An 11,803-nucleotide genomic window follows, 5' to 3' on the forward strand; every position below is an offset into this window, starting at 1 on the left:
AGATATTGTAAAAGATCTTTATTTATTTGGGAAGGTACTTTCGCTACTACTAAGGGTTTTTGATAGTCCATTCTCCCTTAGTCTCTACTGTGATGCCTCATTAAAAACCCTTCTTCAGAAAAAACCCTTTGATTTTTGGGGAAAAAAATCATGAAGTTGGGAAAAGAGTACATCAGGGAGTAGAGTTCGCATTTAACTATAATACCTTTTCATGTTACAAGCATGCCACGACCTTGGTAACTCGGTGCCGTTTAGGTCAGTCACCTTATAATACCCTTTTCCTAAGACCTCGCTAACTTTGTATGGTCCTTTCCAATTAGCAGCGAGCTTTCCTTCCCCCGATTTGTTGACTCCAATGTCATTTCTGATCAGGACCAAATCGTTTGGGGTGAAACTCCTTCGAATGACTTTTTTGTTGTACTTGGTAGTCATCCTTTGTTTCAATGTTGCTTCTCTTATCTGGGCTTGCTCTCGGACTTCGGGGAGCAATTCAAGCTCCTCTTTTTGCCCCTATACATTTCCTAACTCATTATGGAGGATCACCCTTGGGCTTTGTTCATTGATTTCTACTGGTATCATGGCTTCTACGCCATAGACAAGTCGGAAGGGTGTTTCTCCTATGGCAGATTGTGGCGTCGTCTGGTAGGCCCATAGCACTTGCGGGAGCTCATCAGCCCAAGCTCCTTTTGCATCTTGTAGTCTTTTCTTTAGCCCCGCCAGTATGATTTTGTTAGCTGCCTCCGCTTGTCCATTTGCTTGTGGATGCTCCACCGAGGTGAATTGGTGTTTTATTTTTATACTGGCTACTAGGCTTCTGAAGGTAGAGTCGGTGAACTGGGTTCCATTATCTGTGGTAATGGAATGAGGTATCCCATACCTTGTGATGATATTTTTGTAGAGGAACCTCCGACTTCTCTGGGCAGTGATGGTGGCCAATGGTTCTGCTTCTATCCACTTTGTGAAGTAGTCTATTCCCACAATTAAGTATTTGACTTGTCCTGGGGCCTGGAAAAAAGGTCCTAACAGCTAACAGGTCCATCCCCCATTTTGCAAAGGGCCACAGAGAAGTTATACTGATTAGCTCCTCGGGGGGAGCCACGTGGAAATTTGCGTGCATCTAGCATGGTTGGCATCTTTTCACAAATTCTGTGGCATCCTTTTGCAAAGTCGGCCAATAGAACCCAGCTCGGATTACTTTTCTTGCTAGCGACCTGGCTCCGAGGTGGTTTCCGCAGATCCCATTATGAACCTCTTCTAGTACTTCAACTGTCCTTGAGGTCGGTACGCACTTTAGCAATGGTGTTGATATTCCTCTTTTATAGAGGGTATTTTTCACTAAAGTGTAGTATTGTGCTTCCCTCCAGATTTTCTGGCCTCTTTTTCCTCTTTGGGGAAGATGTCGAATTTTAGGTATTCGACCAAGGGGTTCATCCATCCGAGGTTTAACCCGGTTACTTCGAGGACTTCCTGCTTGTCCTCTGTTTTCATCACAGAGGATTTTTTGAGAGTTTCCTGGATCAAGCTTCTATTATTCCCTCTTGGTTTGGTACTGGCTAACTTGGAGAGGGCGTCTGCTCTGCTATTCAGGTCCTGAGTTATGTGTCTGATCTCGGTTTCTGCAAAGCGCCCGAGATGCTCCAGAGTTTTTTCCAAGTATCTTTTCATATTCGGGTCTTTAGCCTGATACTCTCCATTTATTTGGGAGGTCACTATTTGGAAATCACTAAATATCAGTACCTGGGTTGCACCGACCTCTTCTGCTAGCTTTAATCCTGCAATCAGGGCTTCATATTCTGCCTGATTGTTGGAAGCTGGAAATTCAAATTTGAGGGAAACTTCTATATGTGTTCCCCCTTCATTGGCTAGTATTATGCCAGCACCACTTCCTGTTTTGTTTGAGGATCCATCTACGTATAGTTTCCATGTAGTCGGCTTCTCCTCTTGATCTCCTGCATATTCCGCTATAAAGTCGGTGAGGCATTGGGCTTTTACCGCTGTCTGAGTTTCGTACTTTAAGTCGAACTCAGAGAGCTCTATCGCCCACTGAACCATTCTCCCTACAACATCCGCCTTTTGGAGGATTTGCTTCATGGGTTGGTTCGTTCGGACTCTTATTGTGTGGGCTTGGAAGTAGGGCCTTAACCTCCGCGAGGCTATTACTAAGGAGCACGCAAACTTCTCTAGCTTGCGGTACCTTAGCTCGGAACCTTGTAGAACTTTGCTGGTGAAATATACTGGATGTTGTCCAACCTCATCCTCTCGTATTAGGGCCGATGCAACAGCTTTGTCGACTACAGACAAATATAGGACAAGCTCTTCCCCTATTAGAGGTCAGGTGAGGATTGGAGGTTGGCTCAATAACTTTTTGAACTCTTGGAACGCTTCTTCGCATTCTGGAGTCCACTCGAACTGGCATCCTTTTCTCAGCAGAGAGAAGAGTAGAACGGGCCTTAATGCTGACCCTGCCAAGAACCTGGAAAGGGCTGCAAGTCGGCCATTTAATTGTTGGACTTCTCTCAAACAAGTCGGGCTTTTCATTTCTAGGATAGCTTTGCACTTGTCAGGATTTGCCTCGATCCCTCTTTGGGTTAGCATAAATCCTAGGAATTTTCTAGCCTCCACCGCTGTTCATACCCTGGGTCGAGCTATCCGACCCGGGATGATCGGCGACACAGCGACCGACCTCTTCAGGTCAGACTACCCGACCTCTTCTAAAAGAGCTCGACCAAATCCACAGGAAAGCCCAATAAAGGGCCCAAATAGAGGAACACGACCCAAATCCAAAGGCAATCCCAGCCTATAGAGATAAAGGCGGTTCCCTTGAAGATAAGCTGACTTCATCCAAAACAGGATAAGATAAGATAAGATAAGATAACTAACTTATCTTATCAGAAAGGTCAGCCCACACTACTATAAATACACTGGAGCACCCAGGTATAACTCATACTCTGATTCTACAATAAACCTGTTTAATACCCATGCTAACTTAAGCATCGGAGTCTCTTGCAGGTACCCCCCACCCTCCGGTGGCCAAGGATCAGCAGTGTAAAAAGTCCAACAAGTCAGACACAACAGCTCCGGCCGCCACCAGCCAGCCGGACACGTCATCTCCGACCAGTACAGAAGATCTCATCCGAGATTGACCTCCAGTTTCAGGTAACCCTCGGAACATTGGCGCCGTTGCCGGGGAACCTGAAAGTCATCCTAAAACCATGGCGGACGGCCATGACAACAACCACGACTCGGATCTGGAAAATAGAACACCGCACAAGAACGCGGACACTACGCTAAAGGATACTCCGAAATCCAACGGGGACAAAAACTCACCAAATCCGGGAGCCATAGAAGCACTTCAAGATCTCTTAAAGCAACTTGAAAAAGAAACCCAGTAACAATGGGAGGTCGGAAAGGATCTGCAAAGAGAGGTACGACGACGTCGAGAATTGGAAGAAAAACTACAGCAATTAGAGGCCGACCTCAAATCAAAAGCTCCACGGACCACTCCTGAGGAAAATTCACGCAAAGAACAAGATCCGTTCACCAGAGAAATCATGAAGACCAAAATCCCAAAAGATTTCAAGCTCCCAGATATGGTTTTTATGATGGCACCACAGATCCCAACCATCATCTCAGCAATTTCAGAAGCAGAATGTACCTTACCGATGCCTCAGATGCCATTCGCTGCAAAGTTTTTCCAACGACTCTCACGAAAACGGCGATCAGATGGTTCGACAACTTACCTCCGAAGTCCATCTCAAACTTTGACGACCTGGCTAAAAAGTTCCTGGCCAGATTCTCCATCCAGAAAGATAAGGCCAAGCACGCACCCAGCTTACTAGAGATCAAGCAAGGAGATCGGGAGAGCCTCTGCAACTACATGGAAAGATTCAACAAAACATGCATGGACATACAAAATTTACCAACTAAGGCCGCCATCATGGGGCTCATCAATGGCTTACGAGAGGGACCTTTCAGCCAATCTATATCAAAAAAATATCCTACCTCCTTAGACGAAGTATAGGAGCGAGCAGAAAAATACATCAACATGGAAGAGAACGCTCGGTTGGGAGAAACCTCAAAATTTGGGGCCCCCTACCGAGACAAAGACAAGGACTCTAAAAGGAAAGAAGATCGACATGGGGAAAAAATAAAAAAATACCATAACTACACTCCTCTCAAGGCATCCCTGGTCGACGTGTACAAAGAAGTCTGCCACACAGAAAAAATCCCCCAGCGCGACCACTCAAAGGCAAAAGGGGAGGAGGAAACCGGAAGGAATATTGTGAATACCATCGAGTCCGAGGGCACTCCACCAACGAGTGCTTCGACTTGAAAAATATCATAGAAAAATTGGTAAGAGAAGGAAAATTAGATCGATTTCTGGCTACCCGAGATGATGACCAAAGAAAGAGACGAAGATGATGGACGAGCTGAACGATCACCTCGAACACCAGAAAGACATGTCCACATGATACACGGCGAATTCGCAGGAGGTGGGATCTCCAAATCATCCCGAAAGAGATATCTCAAAGAAGTATATCATGTCGAGGGAAAGGAGGAAGCACCCAACATCCCGGCAGTAACATTCACTAAAGAGGACGCATCCGGCATCATCTCGGGACACGACGATCCCATGGTCATCACTATTATACTGGCAAACGCCAATCTACACCGCACATTAGTAGACCAAGGGAGTTCTGCCGATATCTTATTCAAAACAGCCTTCGACAAACTCGGCTTAGACAAAAAGGAGCTTAGATCATACCCGAACAATCTGTTCGGACTAGGAGACACCCCGGTACAACCGCTGGGATACGTATCGCTACACACTACTTTTGGAAAAGGGAACCAATCTAGGACCCTCAAAATAGACTACATTGTGGTCGACGTAAGTTCAGCCTACAATGCTCTAATAGGTCAGACAACACTCAATCAACTCGGCGCAATAGTCTCAACTCCACATCTATGCATGAAATTCCCAACTACAGAGGGGATAGCCACGATAAAAGCAGATCAAAAGATGGCACGTCGCTGTTATAACGAGAGCTTAAACCTCAGGGGCAGAGGAGAAGAGTTTCATACAATTGAGCTTGGCGGAGCTCATCGACGAGAAGAACTCCGTCCGCACCCAGAAGGTGAGGTAGAGAAGGTTCAGATCGGAGACACCTCGGACAAAACAACTAATATCGGCACAGTCCTAGGAGGAGACTCAAAAGAATTACTGATACAATTCTTACGAGATAATGTCGACCTCTTCGCAGGGAGAGCCGCAGACATGCCGGGCATAGACCCCAAGCTAATGTGCCACAAGTTGGCGGTCTACCCAGGATCTCGGCCGGTGCAACAGAAGCGAAGAAAACTCGGGCCAGAACGATCCCAAGCTGTGGAAGAACAAGTACAAGCACTGCTGGAAGCCGGATTTATAAGAGAAGTCAAATACCCACTATGGCTAGCCAACGTCGTCTTGGTGAAAAATTCGAATGGGAAGTGGCGAATGTGCACCGATTACACCGATCTCAACAAAGCTTGTCCAAAAGATCCATACCCACTCCCAAGTATTGACGCCCTGGTAGATGCTTCCTCTGGATATAAATATCTCTCGTTTATGGATGCATATTCAGGATACAACTAAATTTCCATGTATCCACCAGATCAAGAAAAGACCTCGTTCTTAACACCAAAGGCAAACTACTGCTACATCGTGATGCCTTTCGGTCTCAAGAACGCAGGAGCTACTTATCAAAGGCTAATGAATAAAGTCTTCTCAGATCACACCAAAAAAATCATGGAAGTTTATGTGGACGACATGTTAATAAAGACACAAAGCGAAGACACACTATTGTCCGACCTGGCTCAAGTGTTTAACACTATAAGGAAACATAACATGCGACTCAACCCCGCAAAATGCACCTTCGCAGTTGAAGCAGGCAAATTCTTAGGCTTCATACTCACACAAAGGGGAATTGAAGCAAATTCAGACAAATGTCAAGCCATACTCAACATGAAGAGCCCAACCTGCGTCAAAGAGGTACAGCAACTCAACGGGAGATTAGCCGCCCTATCTCGATTCTTAGCAGGAGCTGCAATAAGATCTCTCCCCTTCTATGCTACTTTAAGAAAGGGAAAACAATTTGAATGGACGACAGAATGTAAGCAGGCCTTCTGAGACTTCAAGGAATTCTTAGGACGGCCACCTATCCTATCTCGACCACGAGAAGGAGAACCGCTGACAAACCCCAAGTTGAGGATTTATCTTGTGATGATTTCAGGGGTTTTATCAATGATTCCACACACTTTCTATATGAAAATACAAGATTTTGCATTCCTTTCCTAGTTTCGCCTCATGAATGAAAACATGCTTATTTCGCACTAAAATGGATACATTTCTAATCTTCCCTTGATGCCATTCGATGCCGTGACTTGTGTGTTAAGTGGTTTCAGGATATAGAGTAGGAATGGACCGAAAGAGAGAAGGAAGACGGGTACAAAGGAAGAAAGCATGAGGATTAAGCTTTGGAAGTCTCCGCATGGGTGCGTGCGCGCACCTTGCGCGCCCGCGCGGATAGGGCAACGTGGAGCCAAAGCCAAGAGCCGGCTTGAGAAGCGGCTAAGCCAGGATCTTCATGGGCGCGCACGCGTACATCACGCCTCCGCGCACATTACAAGACGTCTCAACGGCGTGTGCGCGTGCGCGCCGATTTGCGGATATGATTTTTTAAGAAGTCACGTGACTTAGGCATGGAGGCAGTTAAGGATCCCACTCTTGGAGAAACACCTTGGCGGGAAAAGCTTAAGAAGACCAAAGGAACAAAGGTTAAGGACAATTTTGCGTCGGTTTAGACTATACTACGATTGATCATTTGATAATTTCTATACCGACAGAAAAATTCGTTTGTCAAAATGGCGCCGTTGCCGGGGAAGTTGCTTAGTGTGCCATGTTATTGTTTTGGATTAAGTGTGTATATATGTACATAGTTGCACTTCATTGTAAATTGCTCAATTGACTAACTCCTCATCGTTACAATGAATTCCATTTCCCCTTCATTGCATGACGCGTTCACAACCGAATCCGAGCTTAATCCCTTTTGATCCGGAAATAGAACGAACTTTGTTTCATATTAGACAAGCTCGGAGGCGGCTAAGATTTGGAAAAGGTGAAGAGGTTTTCACCACCTCAACCACCTTACTAGAAGTGAACATTGAACCGTCACTCAAAGAAGGCATTAATCATACTCCCATCAAACTCACCAACAATTCTTCTTTTGTTTTAGGTACTAATACCATGGACGCTCCAAGGAGAGTTACCATCAAGGAAGCGGGTGAACCGGATTATGTCCTTCAACCCCTTCATGTAACTCACCCCAATTTGAATGCAAACTTTGAATTGAAGACCGCTTTGATCAACCTCCTACCCAAGTTTCATGGGCTTCCCGCACAAGACCCTATTCGACATCTCAAGGACTTCCACCGCATATGCTCGACTACTAGACGGGAAAGTTCCGATGAAGTTGCTATATGGTTGTTTGCTTTCCCTTTCTCTCTTGAGGACAAGGCCAAAGAATGGTTCTACACCCTCTCTAGTGAAGTTACCTCCGATTGGGACCTACTTAGAAGGGGGTTCTTGGATAAATTCTTGCCCCCAGAAAAGATGGATAGGCTAAGGAAGGAAATGTCTTGTATTGTGCAAGGTGAGACGGAACCACTCTATGAGTATTGGGAACGGTTTCGCAAACTACTAGATGCATGCCCTAATCACATGCTCGACACTCAAGTATTGCTTGGATACATATGTCAAGGGATGCGAGAGCAAGATAGAACCCTCTTGGACACTTCTAGCAATGGTTCTTTGTCCAAATATAAAACCGCGGAGGAGGCATGGCAACTTATTATTGACTTAGCCGAATCCAACCAACATATGAGGCAAAGAGTCAACCGTCCAAGGACCGTGAACGAGGTATCAACTAGTAGTGAAGCTACCGCTCTAACTCAATCCTTGAATGAGATGACATCCGTCTTTAGGCAACTCCAATTGAACCAACAACAACCACAACAACCTCAATCATATCAACAACACCCTCCACCACCTCAACAACACAACCAACAATTGGTCCCTCAAAGAGTATGTGGCATTTGCTCTTGCTACTCTCACCACACGGATGAGTGCCCAAGCCTTCAAGAAGATAATACTTTGGCGGCTACCCATAATTTCTATGACCGCCCTAATCAAGGGTACTACCAAGGAGGTAATCCTAACCAAGGACACCCTTATCAAGGAGGAGGCTACAACCAAGGAAGTGGACACAATAATCAAAATTGGAAAGACAATCATCAACAAGGGAATAGGGATAACAACAACAATGGAGGAGGTCAAAGATGGAATAACAACTCGCAAAATTTCTCACAAAACCGACCATACAACTTCCAAAATCAACCATACAATCAACAAAACCCACAAAGAAACTACCAAACATATCAACCACCACATCAAAGACCACTACCCAACCAATCACAAACTCCTCAACTCACATATGCAACCACCCCCTCCAACCAAGACGAAACACTCCGGACCATTATCCAAGGCCAAAAGGAATTACAAAACACACTTGCTTCCGGCCTCACCGGCCTCACCTCTACACTACAAGCTCTTCTTGCACGTATGGACACACCATCGACCCCCACTCCTCAACCCCCAATCCAAAGTGTCATTCCCTCTCAACCTCAACCAAATCCAAAAGGGGGCATCAACGCCATCACCCTTAGATCCGGTACACAACTAAAAGAGAAGGAAGCAAAGGACCCAAGTCCTATCACAACCGCCCAAGGGGAAGAGAGAATAGATATAGAAGAGGTAGTGGAAGAGGAGACACCACAAGCAATAGTTGAAGATGAAGCCCAACCAACAAGGGAGACAACCAAGGCCAAAAGAACCTTGGAAGAAGAAATTGCTCAACCACTTCCATTTCCGACACTTGCAAAGAAAGCTAAAAGGCGCATGGAACTCGACCCCAAAATGGTAGAAATGTTCAAGAAAGTTGAGGTAACCATCCCCCTCTTTGATGCCATCCATCAAGTTCCTAGATACGCTAATGCGCACATGGCGCGTCCGCGCACATGGGCGAAATCTGCCAATCGGCGCGCAAGCGCACTGTGCGCGTCCGCGCCGATTGCCTTGCTGCCCCCTAGTACATTCTACAGAGAGTTCAGCCTCTCTCAAGCCTACACTAAGCCACCAGCCCAGCACCTTTGCCGCGTGCGCGCACCTGGCGCGTACGCGTCCATACAAAGCGAGCACGAAACGCGCGCGCGCGCCACAGCCGCGCACGTGCCCTTTCACTCTGCACTCCTCTCTGGGCCATTTCACAGAGAGTTGAGCCCCCTCCAGGCCCCTCTCGTGCCTGGGGCACAACCACGTGGACGTGTACGCGCACTGTGCGCGCGCGCGCCAACACACGCTAAAGCAATCTCTGGTACTTCGTCCAGAGAGTTATGCCACCCCTGTGCCTCTCCTGTGCCCCCAGCCCAAGCGCATGGACGCGCACGCGACATGTGCGCGCGCGCGCGCCCCTAGTCACCTTACTCCCTGCGCGAGCGCGCACCGCGCGCGCACGCGCCGGTGATCGACGCCACCTTTAAGAAGGGCACACTCACCCCTTCATTCTCATTTCACTACTCTTCTTCTCCCATATCCTTCTCCATCTCACAAGGTATTATACTAGGCTCCCTCTTAGTCCATTAATCTCATGTAGTTCTTATTCATTTAGTTGCACCATCTTTTAGGTAGCTTTCTTCTTCTTTTCTTTCTCTCTTCCTCCTTTCTCTAGTCACTTCATTCTTTCTTCTTTGTTCTTCATGAGCACTTAGGTCCCAAACTCACTTACATGAATAGATGAATGGTGTTACTTGCTTTTCTTGCAATCAATATGCATTATAATCATTAATAATAGATTGTGGAATGTTACATTGCTCTCATTTTCACATAATCACATACTACTTGAAGGATGCATGCCAAGTGTTCGATGAAAGGCACACTTGAATTTTGGACTCATTGTGACTACCTTGCCTCTCAACCAATCACTTTTAAGTGCATCCCCACTTTCCACAAACCATTCATCCCCATTTTCTTAGCTTGCCTTCCATTTATGGTCCCTAAGGGTGTGTGCTTCTTATGCCTCTTCCTTGCATGCTTAAACTACCCTTGCACCACATGAAAATTATTTGCCTTGCTCTTCACACATTATCCTAGTTACGTGTTGCAGCTGTCATGTAACGAAGATACCCATATTCTATGGCATAACTTTCATTACATAGAGCTCATGTATCTCCACTTCTTTGGGTTTGATATTTTTCCTTTCTTGCTTTCACAGGATGGTCATCAAAAAGGACAACGGGAAAGGCCCCAAGAAGCCAGCTTCCAATAAAGCGCGCCAAGAACTAACGGCCAGGCCCCTCCTGAAGAAGACCAAGGGCCCCGTTGACATTCTAGAGAAGGACAACCCTCCTAAGGATTCAAACAAGTTTCCCAACCGTTACTGCGAACTTGTTTACTCCAGAATGATTGAAAGGAATTACCATCCGGAACCCCTCCTAGTCTTACCGGCTCACCTCAGTCCGATTGTGATGCCACAAATTGACCGGAGGCAATGGAGGTTCCTCTTGAGGCAACCAACGGAGGCCAATCTCTCTTGGGTGGTGGAATTCTACTCCAACTTCCACTCACCTCATCTCACATCCATATTTGTGCGCCGAAAACAAGTGTCAGTCACAATGGAAGCCATCCGAGAAGTCCTTGGGATTGCACCGTCAACGGATGAATATGACGCCTACCAAGAAGTCTTGGCTACATGCGTTGACCGCGCATTCGATTGGAGCGCGATCCTCCGCGTCATTGCTTTACCCGACGCATTTTGGATTCGGGGGACCATAAAGCGAAGACCCAAGGGTTTAGATGTTCGCCACCTCACTCGAGAAGCCACGGCATGGGCCCAAATTCTAGCTCACTACGTGCTCCCGAGCACACATGGGTCATCCATCACCGCCGAACTTGCCTTATTGATATGGTGCATCTTGACCGAGAAACCGGTCAACGTTCCGCATGCCATCCGCCAATCCATGGGGCGCATTCATGCCAAGGGAAATCTACCATTCCCGGCTTTAGTGACGGCATTAGTTGCGAAAGCCGGCGTCAACCGGGAGACTAAAGATAGGCGAACCTTAATACCGGTTGATGGTGATATCATCCCAACCAAGAGATGCCTCAAGCCTCCGGAAGTCACCAAGGACATTGAACTGCCCACACCAACTGGCCACGCTACCACTTCATCTACATCACAAAAATCGGCCGCCCAACGCCTTGAAGACCTTCACAACAAAGTAGACCGTTATGAGAGGCGTAACCAACGCCGCTATGCTCATGTCTATGATTGTGATCTTTGATTTGTTTGACTCTTTATGTCCATTATTTGGTGTATTCATGCATTTATATGATTGAGGCCATCATTTTATTAGCTCACTCACCCAAATGGCCTTACCTTCTATCTTCCTTTGTTAGCCAAATTTGAGCCTACGATTAACCCACTTTGTTCTTAATTTAGCACATTACAAGCCTTAAAGCGGAAAACAATAAAAGTCCTTATTTGGATCTTTGATTAGCTTAGGGTAGTGTGTGTGAGTATCATTCAAGTGTGGGAACCTTGGGACATTGGGTGAATAAGAGGGTATTTTGTATTATTAGTGAAAATATTGGGAATTGGGTACATACGCATGTATTGATCAAATGAAAAACCTTATGCATTGACGCTCTTGT

Source organism: Arachis ipaensis, chromosome B06, assembly GCF_000816755.2.
Source record: "Arachis ipaensis cultivar K30076 chromosome B06, Araip1.1, whole genome shotgun sequence".
Taxonomy (NCBI): domain Eukaryota; kingdom Viridiplantae; phylum Streptophyta; class Magnoliopsida; order Fabales; family Fabaceae; genus Arachis; species Arachis ipaensis.